Source organism: Pseudopipra pipra, chromosome 1 (assembly GCF_036250125.1).
Source record: "Pseudopipra pipra isolate bDixPip1 chromosome 1, bDixPip1.hap1, whole genome shotgun sequence".
NCBI lineage: Eukaryota > Metazoa > Chordata > Aves > Passeriformes > Pipridae > Pseudopipra > Pseudopipra pipra.
Window position 1 is genome coordinate 90819771 of NC_087549.1, and position 20339 is coordinate 90840109.

Consider the following 20339-nt stretch of genomic DNA (forward strand, 5'->3'; position numbering starts at 1 on the left):
TAGGAGACAGAGCAGAAACGGCTGCCAAATGTGTCTGTAAAGAATAATCTTTACAGAAAGCTTCACAGAAGTATTTTTTTCATATGCTTTCAATCTCCTGAGAATGCTGCTTTTTTGAGGAAAGCGAGTTTTAGAGTGGTTTGGTTTTTTCTTTTCCTTTTTTTTTTTTTTCTTTTAACAAGACTTGTTTTGTTAGGAAACCACTCCCTTCTACTGCTGCATTTAGACTCTCTGCTAATTGCATTTTGGTCGATGGCATTTTTTGTGAATTGCCACATTCCCCCACACTGTTACAACTTCACACTGATTGTGTTATGTGGCGCTTCTGCCTGCTGCCTTTGGGAGGAGTGGCTGAGAGAAGGATATAGTGTACCTGGGAAATTGTGAAGTTTACTGGAATCAAGGTTTGTAGCTGCTAAGACACGGCAGAGGCTGTTTCTCCCAGACTAAGAGAGGTGGTATCTGGAGGGCATCCTATTACTGCAGTAGTTTGTGCACTGCTCTGCTGTGTGCCACTGCTGAGGATTTTGCACAAGAAGTCATGGCAAGGTGGTGTGTGGTTTGTTAGCTTGATATTTTTCATTCTAGTTGCACACTGTAGTGGAAAGCCAACCCTAAGCTCTGGTGCCAGAGAGGGTGTGGGAGGGGGTGATCTTCACAAACACTGCTGGCTCTCTGAGCATCTTGGGATGCTCACTGAGGCCAAGCTGCAAGCTTGTCTTTCTCCCAGAGCCTAGGGACAGCACAGGTTTGTCCTTAGCCCAGCTCTGTCCTCTGCAGCAAAACCTCCTGGAGCAGCTGAATACAAGATCATTGCTGACTGAAGCTCAAGTACTGCCGACATGAGAACTGGATGTAGCAGAGTTTTTCAGCATGGCTAATCCACTTAAACTGTGGAGCTCATCTGCTGATCTGCAGGGGGAACAGTGCTCTTAGGTGTGATAGCTAAAGAGGCTTTGGCAGGAGCCAGTGCTTCAAGGCAGTCAAAACCTGCAGCTAGGGCTGAGGATCGGGTTACACTAAGTTGGCCATGACCCAACCAAACGTGGTTAAAAGTGAGCAGTTGGGTGAGATAAACCCCTCTACTTAAGCCTTGTCTTAGCTTGGGAACTGATCAACTTGTTCAAGTGCTTCTCCAATCTAACTGCTTTAATCAAAGATAGGGCTTACTTCGTCTGTGAACTGGGATGAGCTGTGCCAGTAAAAGCCCTCTTTTTAACTAGGATAATTGCATCTGCAATGCTTTAATCGTGTTACTACACATAAAGGTACAGATCTTTTAAAGGTAGAAGAACTTCTGTTGTAGTAAGCGTGGTTGGATCCCACTTACACTGTGGCTATTGGCGGTGGTGCAGGATAAACAGCTGGTGTTGTAATAGGATCTCTGACTACATTACTCTGTTGTCCAACCTGTGACATGAGTGTTTTCACCTCAAAGATGTGGTTGAAAAGTTTAGGTCCGTCTGACGCTCCTGTGCTGGCTGCAGGCAAGCCCAGTGTGGCCTTTTCTGACACGTGACAATCAGCAGGGGTGGCTGCAGCCCATAGGAGCAGGCAGTGAGCACTGCTCCTGCTCTACCAGCATTTATCTTGCATGAAACCTTTATTTGTTCAGTCCTACCCTTTTTTGTGGTGAAGGGGAGTGGAGGGGTAGTATGAGGAGTAATGTGGTGCAGCACATACACTACCAAGTCCTCTACTGTCCTCCTTGCATGACTAGAAGTCATTCGCAGAAACTAAAACTTGGTTGTCTTTTGTGAAAAAGACTTGTAATGTTCCCGCAGAACAAATTTTTCTCTGCGGCTAATCCTCACTTACCACAAGAAGGTGGAAATGGGGGTGCTGTGGGTCCAGTTGATTCTGGTCCCACCGCAGGCAATGCAGCCAGGGACCACTCTCATACCACTGATGTACCACTCATAACCCTGGGTACAGAGACCTGCTCCCTCCTTTCCTTCAGCAGCTGAAAGAGGCAGAAATGAAGACAGAACTCTAACTCTTTCTGAATTTCAGGAAAGGCTGCAACTGGTCTATTGGCATAAGGAGAGAACCAGGAAACAGGAGCACCTGTGTTGCATAGCTTTGGGCAGGTCAATTATCCCATCTCCAGTGAAATTCCCCTTTGCATAAGGTATGAATAATAATAGTCAACTTACCTTGCAGGGGTGTTACAGAGTGCGGAGTTTTGGTTTTTTTTTCCCACAGTGTTTATGGTATGTAAAACTCTAAATGAGTGCAAAGCATTATTGTGATTTAATTTTGTTGAGGGTTAAATATTGGTGACGTGCCCAGCTGAGCCCTTGCTGGGAGTGAGCTAGGCAAGTGACCAGCAGCAAGCATGCTTGGTAGCAAGAAATGGACAAAAAAAGGAAAACGGTGGTAACTTATTCCAGTCCTACATATATTTTTTTTCTCTCTTACCTCTGTACATTTCCCATTAAGCAGATGGAGGTGATCAAAATATGAAATTGGAACTCTGTATTTTAATAGACTTACATTTACCGTATAAAAGGCAAATAAAGATTAATGACAGGAAAATTTGTCTTGTAGGAGAGTGAGAGAGTCAAAGTGCCTCCAAGCATGCCCTGAATGGTCCTTAAATAATAGCTTTCAGAAACAGACCATACCTGAATAGTTAGGTGGCTGATTTTGCACTGGGTGGGTAGCATGCTGTTCCTCAGTGTTTCCTGCTACTGCTGCTGAGGGTTTTGCATTGGACTAAAAGCATGGATGGAAATCACTTCGACAAGATCGGTACCTCATGTCAGCAGCATAAGACAGGGGATGAGCAGGGTGTGTGAGTGCAGGGGGTTTGTGTGCACACGTGTGTTGGGGGATGCTCCCCAGTTTGAAACGTGAGTCAGTGCCAGACTCCAGTGTGTTAGAGCTACCGAGCATAAGAGAGGGAGAGAGCATGTGTGATTTCTCTAGCTTGCTCTAATTTTGTGTGAAATGGAGGCTTTCCAGTGGTGGGGTTACTCCCAGGTGTGATCACACCAGCAGGTTTCACACCTCGGTGTGCGTGTGCCTCCCGTGCATTATGTTACTGCCTGCTCATTCTAGTTAATTTTTATTAGGTGTGAAATGCGAGCGCTTGTTCTAATTACCACTGGTAGATGATAGCACAATTGAATAACAATCTTCTCGTAATCGCGGCTAACTTCTGCCCTCGGATAATTACACTCCAGGTTTGGAGAAGGTGTATTCCTGGTAGGGAGGAAAGATTTGACCTACACTTTCTCTGTATGTGCTAACACAACATCTTTGCTCTGTGAGTTTCCTGAGAGACAGGTCCAAAGGTCAGCAAAGCAGAAAAGGATCTTTCCATTGCCTTTTTTTAAGCTTTGGGTCGAAGTCTGCATCCTACCCCTGTTCTTGTTGCATTTGGAAACATTGCTTGGCCCTGGATTTTCTCGAGGTTTGCTTTCTTCCCCGGGTCTAAAAACTGTCATTGTCACTTACCCAAATATAGTGATAGCCTCAGCTCTATAGTTAACTTCTCATTTAGTGATGTTTCTGAAAATAACAATTGCTGCAAGAAAACAAATAGTAGAGATGCAGCATATGTTGCACATAATGTTAATTTAGTGCCTTTTTTTGGAAAAAAAAGCAGTATAAAATTTAGGGGGAAAACCTCAAATCTTGTGAAATTCATGGCACAATGCCAGTTTATTTGAAAGAACCATACATTTGCCCCTAAATCATACAAGTCCTTAACTACAATTTGCTTTCTCACATGCCCCTCACCTCTAAGATGATACTCCTTTTTTGGCATTATTAATTATCATTATTGTTGTTGCTGTTATTATTCCAGGAAATCTGTATGGGAGGAACGCTGAAATCTGGTTTAAAAATAGCATTTTCATGTCCTCCCACTCACTGTACTTCGTGCACAGAATGCCTTTTATAAATGCAGACTTGCTGCTTGGCTAGATAAAAGAAACTGTCACTTCATTTCCATAACGAAGTTGTTCCCAGGAGAATTTCATTGTTTTAGCAATAACATTTTTCTAAAAGACCTTTTATTTTGCTTGAGAAAGATAACAGAAATGAACTTCTGAGTGGTTATTCCCCAAAACAATTAGGAGAAAGCAAGACTGTCTTGATTTGATGTAAGAAGGTTTGTATGTGTATGAATTCCCTTTCATGTAAGATGAGAATAAATTCCCAACTGAAAATCAAGTTAGAAACTCCGCCCCACAACATTACACAAACCACTCTTCCCCCCTTGCTCACAGGGACATCACACATCTTTTTCAGCACTCTCCTGAATAAATTTGGTCATATCCTTGAGTTCAGCCCTGTTTCAAAAGACACTTGCATAACTTCTGATTCAGATGCTTTCCTGAATTAGAGGCAGTCATGGGTAATCATTGCCAATTATTACAGTGCATTAATTTTGTTACCAGGTATGTTCGTATTCCTGGGGAGAAACGATCACTGCAAGCTGTACTGAGGCTGAGCGCTCCGTGAGGCAGGGATGGTGCTTTTGCTGTGTGTGCATATGCTGTCGAGCATGGTGCAGGCCCAGTCCCTCCTTGCTCACATGCAGCATGTTGCCCTGGCCTCTCTCTCACCAGTTCTCTGGCATTTCTCACCCCTTTTCTCAGCTGGTCTGTGTCCCGTACCAGCATGACCTTCCTTTGAATGCTAAACACCCTAAAACTTGTCAGAATTACAGCATCAAAGAAGTGCTGATTTAGAAAGCATATACAGCAAGTGGAAGGTCCTACTGCTTGTATTTAGTTCTCTCCCTTTTTTTTTTTTCTTTTGAGCCATGCCTGCATTTTCCTAAGTATGAATCAATGCAATTACCACTTCAGGCACTGTAGACGACCTACTAGTGTAGGTAGATATACATAATCAGAAACAAAAGGGAAGAGATGGAAAAACATTTTCTTTGTAGTCAGGAAAGCCATTATGGATTTGGCATCATACTTAAAATTGCATTGTATTTAAGAAATACAACACTTTTGGAAATTATTATTTATAGCAAGGTTTGTGAATTCAGGATGTGATATTCTGACTCACCCGACAGCAAACATGTTTGCACTCCGTCTGGTATGACTCACGCTGACATTTGTCTTAAGTGTGGCAATTGTTTTAGCCCTCTGCTTGATGCACGATGAATGAAAGGGTTGAGCTCCCCTGTTGCAGATTTACTACGTGCAGCTACCCTGGTAAATCGCAGGCTCAGCTGTAGAGTATTTCCTGTGACACGCGCGCGCACACACACACATGCACAAACATACACGTGCGCATGCCCCCAGTAATACTTTACTTTTAAATACTAGAATCATAGAAAGGAAATGCATAATTACAGTGCTGGCTTTTGCACCACATAAAGCAGCCCACATCAAAAGATGTTTGCCATTAATGTTTCAACAGGTAATCTCTGGATTTACTGCCAAGCCGTGTTCCTGTTACTTAGTGCTTGGTGTAGAAATCATTGAAATCTTTGTTGCAAGCCAGCATAGTCATCTTAATCCTGCAAAAAAGTTAGTCAATAGTGCCTTTGTTTTCCAGCACTGTTTCATGTTGCATCAGCAGCGCAGAAGACGTGGCCGCACTGGAAGCGGGGAGAAGGTTAAGGGTGGGTTCTGGGCTGGTTTCCTAAGGAAGCGAAGCTCACATGGTGCATTGTTTGTGCCTGCACCTGCGTGTGCCCCCCCAGCCTGGCAGCTCGTGTTATCTGGGTCCTTCTCAACCCAATGTGCTGCACAGGTAGAGGATACAGGGAAGCTGCTCCCTGAAAACTTTGTGTAAGCCGGCAGACAAATAGCTGTGAGAACCTGTGGCTGAACCCACTGAGGCAAAGGCTGTGGCCCAAACTCAAATCTTACTAGCACCAGGGAGTCGATATGGTGAGAATCTGCTGGGATTGCTGCTCCCACCAGAGATCAAACTTTTTTGCTGGTATTAGTTCTGTGGTTTTATCTCCGACTAGTTAAAATACTGCAAATAAACAGAATCTCAGCCATTCGTTTTGGTGTTGCTACGCTTTGCAACTCACAGCATTTGGATTCTCCTTTCCACACTGTCTGTTTGCAGGAGAGATGTGGTCATCATATGAGAGGTGTCTGTATGTTTAATGAAGGCTGAGCCCTTGAGATTGTTCTCATCTGTGACAAGTTAATAGGTGCTGCAGTTCTTCAAATATGCAGGAAGCTCATTGTCTCCACTCAGGGCTGAGCTGCATTTTTTTGCAAAATAGCTTCCATAAAAGAAAAAGAGAAATATTTATGTCATGTAGCAGAAGTATTCAGAGTGGTTATTTTTATTGCTTGTATCTGTTCAACATTACTGGCTCTGAACCTGAATTATTATGGACCATTTATATTCTTTTCCCAATCTCTTTCACTCAGAAGACCTGTAGGAATGAATGTGTTACAAACATGCAGGCAGAAGAGTTGTTTTTACATTAAACCTCTGCGTGAGAATGAAGAAAGCTGGTATCCTAAGAGAAATGTAAAGAGAAGTGTATATCTGTGTTGAAATTCCCCCTCTTTCCTCCCAGTATTTCATGGCTTTGATAGCCATGAAAAAGTGGCAAATATGGGGTGGTGATGTAAATGGGGTGATGGATTTTTATTAAAAAATACATCATTGACATCTGGTAGGAGGTATTTGTGAGCTATTTTTCTTCTTCTGGATGTACTGTTGCTTCTTAGGCAAAACAACCTGGACATGCTGCTGTTAGTTTTCTTTTCACCTGGTGGCACTGTGTGTTGCACCCACTGCCTAACTCTTTACTTACTCTTTTAATACCTTATGCTGCACTGTTTTTCTGGGGAAAATCATGTAGAACTTGGAAAGCAAGCACGGTAAGTGAAGCACAAGGCTAACCACAGTCTAACCTCAAGTCTTTTTTGGAAAATTGGGTACTACTGAAGTAAAATGGTTGTGATTGCTGTTATTTGTGTAAAGGTGATGTCTCAGAGGTTCTAGTCATATTTGTGCTTGTATTGTTATTAGACATCATGTAAATGGAGAATGTGAGTTTGAGCTGCCATGTGTTTTTTCACATGTACAACTGCCCCTGTGGTGATGAACTTTCATCTGTTTTCTGATCACTTTTTCAAAGGTATTGGGGTCAGGGAATGGGTAACAAGAGCAGTGGGCACTACTCTGGGAACAAAGTTGCTTTCATGGTTTCCTGATAAGGATCTGGAAGGACGGATGTCCAGTGAGTAGGACTGAAAAATCCCATAGGTTGATCCTCAAATGAAGGGTGGTTTACCTGAGCCTTAATTTGTGAAAAATACCTACTGTGGATGAAACAATGGTGAATAATGGTTTTTAGATTAAATCTTGGGATGCTGATTTCTAGATGATATTAGTGTTGCAAGATCAGTGGTCATCTTCAGTAGTGGCTCATGCGCTGGAGGGTATGAGCTGCAGACTTACCGTTTCAGGCCCATGTGCTGGTCCTGTCTGTGTACAGTTTACAGATAGATGTTCCCATCCTGCAGCAGTTCATTTTCCTGCTGAGTAAGCCCTCATGTTGGAAATGCTTTTCACACAGGAAAGATGTTCTGGGCTGAGATGTCCCATGGATGTGTTCATAGAGCTGAGAAAGATACCTTCTTCCCTTCGGTACAAATTTCAGGGCAGGATGTATTGCTTCCTTGCCTGAGCCCCAAGATCTGCATGCTGTTTTTCTGGTTTAGGACCTGCAGGATATGCAAACTGCTGACAACTTGATTTACTGTTCCCTTGCACCCAGATACAGTTATTTGCCCTGCACAAAGTGGGTGTAACACCTTGTGAAGTTGGGCATTTCACTGTGGACCACATTGCAAACCCATGGGAAATGCTTGTTTACGTTATAAAGCTGTGGAGCATCAAGCTTCACATGAGGAATGGATGCTAAACAGAAATCAGTTATGCCTGCCTGTTTTATGCAAATGAAACCTCTTTTGTCATAAGGTGATGTTGCTTCACCAGAGCATTAAAGTAGGCATAATTGGAATTTAAGTAATTTTTACACTAGCAGAACAATTAGTGTAGGGATGACTCGGCCCCATCAGGAGCAGCCTTTGTACACTACACAAAATGTCACAAGCTTTTCAGATGGGTAAAGCTTGTTATGGCTGCTGTAGAGAAGCTTTTATTAAAGTGCAGTCTAAAAGATAGTAAATTATTGGGTTTTTTGTGGTTTGATTGAATTGATTTGGTTTGGGTTTTTGTTTGGTTTGTTTGTTTGGTCGGTTGGTTTTCAATTTCCATTAGAATCTTTTCTGTCTGTGTAAAGTAGCTAAAACTTTTGAAAATCATTTAGAAGTTTTTTTCCTGACATCATAGATGATATACACATTAGGTAATTGAAATCACGCATGCTTCAGGAAGATAAAATCTCGCCTTTCCCATTTGTGGTGAGGCAGGATTGAACCTGTCTAAGAGGGAGAATAAAGGAGGAAATGAGTTATGGTTTTATTTGAGTTGAAGGATTAGTTGTGGGATAATAGAGAACAACGAAACAACTTGGGCACAACGCTGCCATCTCTTAAACAGTTTTATTAGCTTATGCTGATTTGTGAATTAGGAAAACCAAATTATGTCATGCAAGAGAGCAAGAAATGACAAAAACATGCAGGAAAGGACTAGTAAAACGGTAATCTCTCACTGCCTGATCTTCAAAGCAAGATGGAGAGCATGACCTTCTCTTGGAATAAATACAGGATATGGCACATAGCCAACTTCTGGGTTTCAGTTTTTGCCAATTTGCAATTGCTCACTTGTATTATAGTCCTTATTTGCTGATTACCCTGGGGTCCAGTTTTAGTTTTCAAATATTCCTTTGATTTGAGGTCTGTTCACATCTCAGTTACACTTCTAATCTGTCTACTCAAAGTCCTTAGCACTCAAAGACAGGTCTATGCAGTGATATTTGAGTAACTATAATGCAGTGGGACCATCAAAACCAGCTTCCTTGGTAACGCTTCCCATTTATAGCAGAGATGTGATCAGTAACTGTGTATGTGATAATGGTTTGTTGATCATATTGGAACTTCAGTTGCAAAGCCTGGTTAAAACCTAATTGTACTGCAAACCAGCCTTCCTTGATGGTCCCTCCAAGTTGTGAGTGTTTCACATGTTCCAAGAGGAGCATGTTGTGGCAGCCCATCAGATCTGCATAGCGGAAAGATTATCCCAATTAGGGACTGAGTGCTTTGGTCTTCAGGTAAGGACTGTGCTTCAAGAAGCAGCATATTTGTCTGTTTATCCTGAATTTTGTGCTATGCCATCTTAATCATAAAGCTGCCTGGGAACATTTGCAGGCAAACATGCCTTGCCCCTCACAGAATGAAGTGCCTATGGGTAAGGTGAAGTGAGCAAGTTGTGGCAGATTAAACTAGTTTGTGAATTTATAGCATGCTCCATAATAACTGGCTGTGTCCATGGTACAAAGGCACTCTGTGGTAAATACAAGGTCTCTTGCCCCTTTTTTTGCCTGAGGTGTAGGGTACCTTGCTTCATGTCATCTTTCCTGTGAAATCAGAGTATATGGAGAAGGGTATCTGCCCCAGAGCACCACCACTTCTCTGTATCTCACAGATGCTGCTTGTGACCTGTTCCCGTGTCCACGCCATGTCAGGGCTCTGCAAGACAAATTCCAGGCTGACAGCAAGAGAGCTGCATAGCTAGCAAGCAGCACTAGCTCTGGTTTCAGTGATCAAAACCCTGGTACAGGCAATCGGAGCCTTGTTTAACTTGAACCAGAATCAAAATTCTAATCCTGCTTGTTGAAGTTAGTGGAAGGACTTTCCATGAGTGGGGTACATGTCCTCCCAGCACTTACATGCAGTTGACTCTCCTGGGAGTCCATGCAAGCAGGAGCTTGCAACTTCCCTGCTTTTACTAAAAATAATTGGAAGCCATATGTTTTTGGCAGAAATGTTAAATATTTTCTCATAGTCCTTTGGACTCCATTTTCAGGTTTCCCTGAATGTTGAATGACATGACATAAAGATTAAGAAATGCCATTTTTAGGATATTTTGGGGTTGGCAAATTATTGGGGAAAAAACTCAGAAATTATTTTTAAAACGCTGAAATGCTTTATTTTAACACTTAGAAACAAAGTGGTTTAAGTATTTTGAGCTTGGGTGGAGTTTTTTCAGTCATGAGGTTCACATAATTTGAAGAAAAAATAAATGCCTTGAAAATAAATTGGCTTGGGTTTAAGTAAAATTTCTAGGGTTTTCTTAAAAATAGGTCTGGGTTATTTTTCTCTCTTTGGTCTGCTTTCTAAAGTTAAAAATCTTGTGAGATCATGTCTGATAGTGTGCTTCTCTATTAGATAAGCAGTGAAATTCCAATTTAGCAGAGGAGAGATGCTGTTGTCCAAAGCCTTGGAAGTGTAGCCAGCGCCTGGATATCTAAAGGCTCTTGAGGTAGCAGTGCCTCTGTCACAGGAGCTGCAGTTCTTAAGTGGGAAGATTTTTGTAACAGCTATCTTGCATTGCTACAATCGGTCAGGGAGGGGACAAAGACACATGTAACTGAGACTAGTGGTTGTCATGATCGTAATCATCATCATCATCATCATTGCCAGGTGCCTTGGAGAGTCCCAACCAGCTGGATGCTGGTTTACAGACACTGCTCCATGAGGGCTTAGCCTCAGCCAGTAAATCCGGGAGTAGTCTTACGCCAAAGCTGAATCAGCTGGACAGATATTGGTTTGGGCTTTGGAAGGTTTTATTGTTGTTGCTTTGTATGTTAAATGAAAACAAACTGTCTCAGAGGTGTAAACTTTTTTTGAAGAATAACTTTTTTATCATTGCATTGCCTTCCCTCTGCTCTTCACCCATGAACTGCATTTGTCCATCTGTCTGACTTGTTTCCTGCCTTCACATAGGGTGAGATTCATCTGTATTCATCTGTAGCCATCTAATCTGAGCTCAGTGTCTAGACTCACTTTATGGAGAGAGCCAGACCTTTCTAGAGAGTGATTCATTCTGTCCTAAAGCAAATGCTTAAGATAGGTCAAATTAATAATTTTCTAGTTTGCCTAGTTTTCTCCACTGAAAGTGAAGAGAGCTTGCACTGTCTAAGGTGAAGGCTTTTGTCCTGCACATGTTTTTTGTTCGAGGACATGGATTCCACTATAAGGCTGATAGGATGGGATTCATGTGCATGAATCCTGAAATTACATGTGAAGTGTTTGAGGAACCTTAGGTTGAGGAGATAGGAAAGGTTTGTGGCACAAAGTGGAACTAAGAATTTAGGAAGCACAAGTAGACCATGGGAACCTGGCTGAAGGAAAAAATGTTCAATTTGGGGCTTGTGGAAATACACGCTCTATTTTAAGTATTCTGTATTGGGTTCACAAAAAAATTAAGCCCAGCAGTTTTCCCAGATCCCAGTAAAAAGGCTGAGGATAGTCTGATACCTTGTATAGTAGATAAAAAAAAATGAAGAGTTGGTCCACAAAGAAATTCTGTCAAAAAAAAAAAAAAAAGAACCACGCAATATTAAAAATCTCAGATATGAAAAATACTTCCTATCGAGGAACAGCAAGTGTGTGTGTGTATTTTTGGTTTCAGTACTCCTCTGTTGCAATATTACAGATAACCACAGAAATAGATAGGTGTTTGCATTCCTTTAGAGGAGTTCACTGAGAACAAAAATCTTCATGGATCTCTCTGCACACCGCAGACTTTGTTTGCAGACTCTTTTCTAAACAGCCACAGCTCCAAGTAGTTTTTTTCGTCCTCTTGTTATAGCAACAGAAGTATCCAAGAATTATTTTAATTATGTATCTGCTTTAGCAACTCTGAACTGGGTTTTAATTGTTGGTAATAAGAAGTACAATGCAAATGACTCTTCCTATCCTAGATCAGTGTTTGCTACACACTCACTCTGTACTGGAATCTCTGTCCTGGGAGCTCATTAAAAATGCATTTGCTTTAAGGAGATGTAGGAATCAATTGTTCATTTGCTAAACAGTTCTATGGATTTTCCTCTTTGTATTCCTTGCTTTCCTTTCTCACTTGGTTTTGCTTTTGTTTTACAGCTCTATCTTACTTTATTTGAAAGAGAAAAGCCAGTGAGGATCTGTGATTTCTGAAAAATCTTCATGCAAAAGGATAATCCAGAATTCCCTGAAGAAGAACATAGTGAATGTTGTGAGTTCCCACTAATGATAACAAATACTTCCAATTGTGTCTTTTGGGAGGTGGTATCTGCCCTCGTGTTTGCTCCCTTTCCTGTGGTGCACTGAGCATCTTTTTTCTCTGCTGAAACAAAAGGCAGGTGTGTTTTGGTTGGGCTGCAAAGCCGGACTTGAATTTTTCTCCCTCTTACTTTTTTTTTTCTTTTAATGTGTTCAAGGGCAGACTAGTGTTGTCTATGGAAAGATGCTGGGTTTCTTTTGCTTGGACTGCTAGAGTTATTGAACACATTACTGGCACTTTTTATTTAAATATGTAAGTCTGCATTGAAAGGCCATGTGACTCTGTAGCCTAACAAGAATGAAAAATATTATGGGTAACAGTTCAGCAATCTACAGGTCCGATTCAGGAGTTTTATACATGCTTATACAATAGTTGAAATTAATTTGACCACTTTCAGATTAGAGGAATGCAAATGTAGTTATTTGCATCTGCTATTCATCAGTTTGTCATATTAGTTTGAGTATTTTCAGTAAAAATGCTCCTCTCAGAGGTTTGTGTTCATGGGAATTGGAGTAGCACACCTTTCAGAAGGAAACACAGTCACTCAACTAAGATCTTGATCCAGCTGTGGTATTTAATAAAAGAAAATGTTCCCGTGAGGGATGGCTAAAGAGAAGGCATAAATATTTTTTATGTTCATTGTTTTTCTCTTGAAGCCCACTGCTTTTCTGGGTGGAAATGGACAAACGTGCAGCTCAAATGTAAACATCCTCAAAAAAGAGAAAGATAAGAATTCTCTGCCTACCAGGTTTTACAATAATCCTCGTTTTTGTCTTAAGAAGGAACTGGGGATTTCAAAGTTAGTATTTAAATCCTCATGCCCTAGTATTTAAAGTATGAAGTGGTCCTTCAAGATGTTAGTAGTGATAAAACAAGCTGCAGATTCTTCTAGTTTTAACAAATTAGGTTTTGCACTTTTCATAAATGCAGTAGATATAAATATATTTTCTTACTGTTGGGCATGCCTTCCAGCTCCCTGAAAGTTGGATGCCCCCCTTTGCTCTGCTTTTCCCTCTGGGTTCAGGCTTTGGGAAGCAGATTGAGACAGAGTCTAGGTGGTGCTGCTGTCCCAAGAACCACTTGCAAAATAAATATTAGAGAAGACACTGAAAAATTTTCATCATCTTTTGCCTTTCCTGCATGCTTTGATCTACAGTGAAATAGTTAACAAGGCTGACATTTGAAATTGTTACTTACTAGTACCACTAAGCTGCCAAGTTGGTAGCTCATTAAGATGAATAAGGGGCCTCTGAGACCTGGAGCTTCTCACTGTCTATGTATCCAAGCAGACATAGCCATATCAGCCTATTCCCACACTTTGAAAGACTTCTTTGAAACCACAAGAGCTTACTTTGCATGCTGGCATCCTAGAACAGAGGAGGACAGCCTTAAATAATAATAATAATAATAAACTGTCCTAGCATGCAGAGCTGTTGGGATAACAGGAGATGTTTGTTCAAGATGTTGCAATCACCTCCACTGATTGCAACAGCATCACCACCTCATGTGGAGAAGAGCATTCCCCAGGTCCTCTAAGGTATGTGGTGTGCCAGATCAGCCAGACAAACTGCATGAGAGAAGGAGGCAATCATCAGCCATTACAGGGGATGGAATATCTATTGAAGATGCTGTCAGTGTGATCATTACATTCTGCCCTGTCCTAAGTGGTTTAAAATAATCCCACTTAAAGCACAGCATGATGTTCTGCTATTGCCATGCCAAAACCCCAAATTACACAAGGCCTGGGTCTGTGCTGCAAAAGCAGCACTCTTCTCGCCAGGTATGGATGGGAAAAAGTGTTCTTGAGAGTGGCTCTTACCCTGGCATCCAAGACTGGTTCCTTTTTGGGGAGTCATTTGTAGGTGATGGAGATCTTTATAGAAGTTCCTTGAGAGTGTATTCTGTCACCTGGCTTCTGCTCGGAGGACACTGCTGCAAGAAGGAGGCACTTGGCCAGGCTCCTCCTCTCCCCTCTCCTCTTTCCTTTATCCTTTCAGGGAGACAAGAATACCAGAGAGGAGGAGGGATGGTGTTTTTCCTGAAAGGAAATGCCAGTATATAGTGATTTTACTGAAAAATACTGCTCTCTCTTCCCAGTTTGCAGGATGTTGTCATGTTAAGATGTGCAGAAAGCAATCAAACCTTTCCCACTGCAAGTGGTAGCTGTTCTCTTCCCTTCTGCTGCCTCCTTCTTCCACCCAGGCAAATTTCAGAGAAAGTGGGGTGTGAGAAGGGAGGGGTGCAGTAAATTGGGACCAGTGTGTTGTATCCACCTAGAAACTGCCTGTTTACTAAACAGTACTAATTTCTCGCTTCCTTTTTACTACTCTCTTCATTTGGATGAAGCGCATTTCTGGAATAGCAGAGCTTGTACAAATCAAGTCCATATTCCACTTCTTAAGAGAGAAGAAGGGATGTCAGAAGGGCTTGTTAAGGAGGAACATTTATTTCGCTTAGCAAGGGGTGAAAATGAAGCAAGGCAAGGCTCCTTTGCTCTCGCAGGAGGGGACCTTGTGAATTCCAAAATACAGTTTTGTAATTTTCTGGTAGGATTTAGGTATCCTGAGGTTGTTTTTTTTTCTATCCTGAAAACATATGGCACAGCTTTTTTGGAGTGCTAGCCGCACAAGCACAAACACATTTTAACAGGAGCAATGAATAAACTCTTCGCGTTCCTCACTCTCAGACATTTCTTCGCAATATTTTTTTTTTTGCACTTATGCGGAAACCTCTGGCATGGTTTGTGGGAAATGGAAAATAAATCTCTAAATCCAGAATGTGTCAAAAAAAGAAATGTGGTTAGTTGATCTCATATCTATAATTTATTTTGGGCAAACTGCAGATGGTAGGATAGTAAACATCCCTGCTTCTCACTGGGACAGGATTTCTATGCCCCACCTTCAATGGGAAGCTGCTGCTGTAAGGGATGATCCCAGAGAGGATCCTGGAGGCTGTGGCTGCACATGGCTTAGCCCAGGTTCCATCCCATTTTTGAGCTGCTGCCTCTTTTCTCCACTCTTTGGCCCTCCTTGCTCCCTTTCCCCTGATCCTATCTCATCCATACTCCCGCTCTGGCTGCGGACTGTTTTTCCTGGCACGTGGACCTATGGCGGGTCTGGGAGCGACACAGCTCCTGGAGCTGATGTCAGTGCTGCTTCCTGAGCTGCCTGGCCAGGCTGGCGGCAGCCCAGGCACACCCTCTCCCCAGAGCATCACCTTCTGCTGCCTGTGCTGCTGCTGCTGCGGCAGTCCCTCAGGGAGGAGGCATGTACAAGTGATGAAAATTGAAGGTTGGTGAGCATTTTACAGTGGTTTTCTGAGAGTGGCCATCTCGCACGCCTGGAGCCTCAATGCCAGGTTTGTGGCATGATTGGAAGTGATGGCCAATGTCTGTTCTGAGCTGTACACACCTTGGAAGAGTGATGGGAAGCTTTGACATATGCAGACTTAATGTTTCTGGATGTCTTTGTTTTTGTGTCACTTCGGTATCCGTATGCTAAACCACTTCATGGATTTCTATGGAAATTACGAGGCTGCTGATAAAAGAGCAGAGCTGCGTGTGTCCGTTCTTTCAAACAACTGCCCAGTACATGCCACTTGGTATTTATAGTGAGAGGGAAGAAGGGAAGAATCGCTTTAATTTGAGAAATGTCTCTCAGAAATGGCAGTAATTTATTCCTAGGCATTATTCTTCATTAAGAGCTACAGACAGCTGCAGCTTCCCTTTAAATAGAAATTGCTCTCTGCAGGCATGCTATACATAGGGCTTCAGGTTTCTGCCATTTCTCTGCCAAAAAATCAGAAGTATTTCTCACCAAATAAATGTTTATTCAGAAAGTCATATTTCCTGGCTTTTATTTCATGTCACAGGCTTCCGCCAGCCAGGCAAGAATGGCTCAAGGCTGATGTTTGGGAGAGGAAGCTGAGAGTCTCTTGCGGGATTTCAAAAAAAAGTCTCTGACCGTAACTCTGGGCCTTCAGTTTGACAGTTTGTTTTCACTGATGAACACTGGATTAAAATGGATGTTGCAGAAATACAGCAGACCAGCTGTGTCTGTGGAGATGTGAAGTGGGTGGTGGTACGTGTTTCTGCGCATCAGGTCGGCTCACCTCTTCTCCTGGCCCCGAAGCCACCATCCTCAGACTGCATGGGTGGCAAACTTGCCTTGGCAGTGTGCAACAGCCAAGCTGTTTTGGCAGTGGGGGATCACCTGTACAGTCAGTGTACGGGTGCCTAGGGACAGCAGGTGAGAGCTGGACTGTGCCTGCTTGCACCTGTCACCCAGCAGAGAGGTGGCCAGGATGGCTTCAAGTCCTGCAGAAGGATGTGCAGCAATGAAGCTGTAAGCCTCCAGCATTCAGGGACTGCCACAGGGCCAAATGCCTTTTTATTCACATCTGTTCAGCTTCTTTGGATTTACCTCTCTCTTCTCCACATTCCTGCTGCCTGGCTCCTCAACTCATGACTTCCTAAGCTGTCTTTCCCCCACTGTCTTTTCCAGCCTGAACTGCTGAACTTCCTCCTTTGTCTCCAGGGCTTATCTTTGGATTCATGGACCCATACTTTGTATTCAGTGTGCCAGCCCCTACCCCTCCAGTAGATGACATTCCTATCATAGCAGCCCTAGCTGATTGTCTTTGTCATCTGTGGCTGTGGTGTTCCTGTCAATACAAATATTTTTTCTTCCTCCACATCTTCTCCCAGTTCTCCCTGTACTTCTAAGTTTATGGCTTAGAGTTTGCAATCCGTGTATTAAAATAATTTTTAGTTAGGTCATTCATTACTTACTTGCTTTCTTCTCGGACAGTAGAGCTTCCAGAGTACTGAGAGGCTGTAATTTCTCCAGGGCTAAAATCCAAGTCTTTGATAGGCAGGCATGATGCCTGGGGCCACTACATGTTGCTACCGGTTGTCAGCTTTGTAAAACTTACCCTGCAGAGCAAAGAAATCTGGGCACAAAGATTGTTCTCTTCTCTACCGTGGCAAGCTGTAGTTTCCCAGTCTGTTCTGCCTTCCCTTCATTGTCTTCCAAGCAAATGGCTGTAAGATTATGACTCCCATGTTTGGACTGAGAACAGCTTTTGCCTGAGCAAACAGATTTCTCTTTGGCAGTCACTTTAACTGCTGCCCCAGCTTTTTGCTGTCAGCTTTGTTTCATGATTTGGCATTAGAGAAGTCCAGGCGGTACTAGTGCATTGGAGCGAGTAAACACAGCAAGGCAGGCAGGTGAATGCGCTTGTTAATGATTACAATACCAGTGTGGTTGCGGTGTGGTCCATGAGAGCAAAGCATCTCCTATAGTTCAGCAGTGTAGCTCATGGCTGCTCTTATTTTTAACTTGGTGCTGTCGACTGGAGAAATTTCTGGTCCTTGCTTGCAGCACTGCTTGGTCCAAGAGACTTCCAGTGAAACCAAGAAGAAGCATTGGGAACCAAGCCCAGCCATCACAGGTTTATAGCATGGCGTGAAAGCTGCTCTGCTATTTGTAGGTTGTGTCTGGGGTGAAGCTGATCAAAACACAGGTGTCTCATGCCTGCGAGAACGTTTCTTCTGCTTTTTTTATGCTCTCCTGTGTTTCACTGCTGCTTTCTTGTGCTGCTGTGATAGTTAGCATCACTGGTGAGCTGGTTTGCTGCGCCCACAATGACCCTAACAGTATCTCGTAGCCTGCCAATGCTTCTCTCAAAGCTGATAATGTCTGTGGCAGCAGCAGCAGGAAGAGAATATAAATTAAGCTCTCCTAGAGAGGAGGTTTTTTTCCATTTTCTGTTTGGGATGTACATTCAAAAGGAAATGCTGCTGATACCGGTAGGTTAGTTAAAAGGGATCATTAGCCCTTTGTAGCAAAGTACTGTTCTTAACAACTTGTTCATTCATATTTATTCCAAGTTTGCTTGTAGTCTGCCAGACATGTTGACCCTGGATGCATATGTTGGGAACGAATATTAGATACTCTAGTTGAAACTGGCAGTATTGATGCTATCAGTGTTCCTTCTCAGTGAGTTTTGTGTTTCTGATTGTTAATCAGCTTTGGTGTTTCCAGCTACAGACACTGATGAGTGTTTCAGAGGCACCTGATAGCACAAAGGTCAAGAGGAAGAAGATAAGCAAGTTGCCAGGATTGCTCTTAGCTTCTTTTCCTGTTGAAGTGTCAGAACTAGAGACAGACTAAGGACACCTGAAATGCTGGGGTTTTTTTTTTCTTTCTAATTGGTTTTCCCAGCAGCTCTTTAAATAATAGAAAAACCCTCCCCACTATGGCAAATAAAGTTTATGGCACTATTGCAACTTATTACCAAGTTATTGCCCTAGTAATAGAAGAAATCTGTTTGGGAAGTGAGGGCTGCATTAGATGAGGGGAGGAAGGTTATTTGTGGTTTTCTGTGCCAGGCAACCTTCAGTCAGAATCAGGGTAGTGATTTATAAATTGCCTTGGTCTCACTTCCAGTGTTTGGGCTGCAGTGAATCCTGCTGAAGTGTTACTAAAGCTGCGCCAGTTGAAGGAACCCAGGCAAAATGTGAGTTGGCTTCCTGGATGGGTGGGCATTTGTGAACAGAGCTATGGAAATTCCTTGCAACAGAGGTGTCCTTAATGGAGACAGTGGGCAAATTTAACCCTTCAGCTGCCAGGAGTTTGTCTCTCTGGAAGATAAAACATGTCTTCTCAACAGCTTGATTTAGCATTTCGGATGCAAATAGTTGACAAAAAGAAACTTCAGGTAACATGAACCTCTGGTGAAGTAAAAGGGAGTTTGACACTCAGGGTGGAGCAACAGGGAGAGCACTGGAGGAGCTAACACTTTTCGTGTTCACAGTTAATGTGTTTTGGGTCTATTCTACATTTTTTGAAAGGCGTGGTTTTTTGTTTTCTTGTAAAGCTGTGCTCTGCAAGTGACTTTGTTAAAGAATCAGCTTCTTATGGGGAAAAGAGGCAAAATAATGTCTCTTTGTCATTCAGTCATGTACTGCTGCTGTTTGAAGTGGGAAGGTCCTCAGAACATATTTCTGAGTTAAGACATGTCCGTTAATTCCACAGTGCAAATTACCAGAACCCTTTTTACTTTTACCAGAACCATTAAAATGTTTGTATAACTGTCTTTATTCAACCTGAGGGATAGCCTGCAGAGCAATCAAGGAAATGTAAGTACGAGCACTTCCTTCTTGTTATCGTTGACCAGTTAAACCAGTTCAGCTGAAGGGATTTGGCTTAGTGAGCAGTCCTGCTGCTCCTGATGACATTGGTAGAAAGGGTGAGTGAGCTGTAGAGCTTTATATGTCTTCATTATAGGATGAAGTCTCTTCTTAAATTAAATGAAGCAGACAGTCTTCATTAGCTTTGGGTTTTCTTGTTGTTATTATTATTCTAATTTAATTATCACTTTTCTTCAGTCAGCCTTCTGCTTGCCTACTTACAAATAAACTCTTTCCATCTGGAGAGTATTTTGAGATGGGGAAGGTACAGTGAAGTAGCAAAACTATTCTCAGCATTGTTTTCTTCCTCTCCTCTTCAACTACCTAGAATACTATACAAGGGAATAGGAAAAAAAACAAATACATGATAAACAATAGGATCCTCATCCCTCAAAAAAGATTATGCAAAGGAAGACTGTTGAGTATCTGTCTAAGCACATGCAATGGGAGAAAGCATCATACATTGATATGTAAGACCCCTGCAGCTCTTTGCTTCAAAAAAGCAGCATTAAGAACTAAGGAATCACCCCACTCTGCTGTCACATGACAAGACACGTTGCTTCAGCAGTAAGTAGTTCTTGGGCATAATGAAATACCTGCTGACTGCAGGGAGTAAGAAAGGCTCAGTCGTGATGGCTACATCTATTTGTGCATCTGAGCCCCTTGCAGAGATTCCCCAGCTGACAAGGTGCTTTGCTCAGGCTAATTAGCCCTGCTTCTCTTCTTACATCTTTGATTATGCTAATCAGACTGAGCAGGGTGCTGCCTGACACTGGTTGGTAAGAGTCAAACAAGTGTGTCTGTGCAGCCCTGCCCTGCAGTGTACCTATAAATGTCTAAGCCCGCTCGGCACAAGCCCCCAAGTCTGTGCCATGTGGCTCTGTTACCAGCCCAGGTATTGCCTGGAGTTCTATTGCACATGTTATCAAGAGTCATCCAGCCTTGGGTGGCTTGCTGGGACTGCAGGAAA

General features: G+C 42.6%; 1 protein-coding gene across 21 annotated transcripts in view; it reads left to right on the forward strand.

Annotated features, from left to right (window-relative positions):
* The window catches only part of ATXN1 (ataxin 1), a 348923-nt gene that overhangs the window by 244071 nt on the left and 84513 nt on the right, over positions 1-20339 (forward strand). For 20 of the 21 annotated variants that reach the window (XM_064664937.1, XM_064664953.1, XM_064664968.1 and 17 more), the window contains one exon: positions 12018-12129. The gene's annotated coding sequence lies outside the window, so the exon portion shown is untranslated. Of the gene's footprint in view, positions 1-2013; positions 2132-12017; positions 12130-20339 lie in introns of all 21 variants that reach the window. The other variant, XM_064664976.1, reaches the window with a different exon arrangement.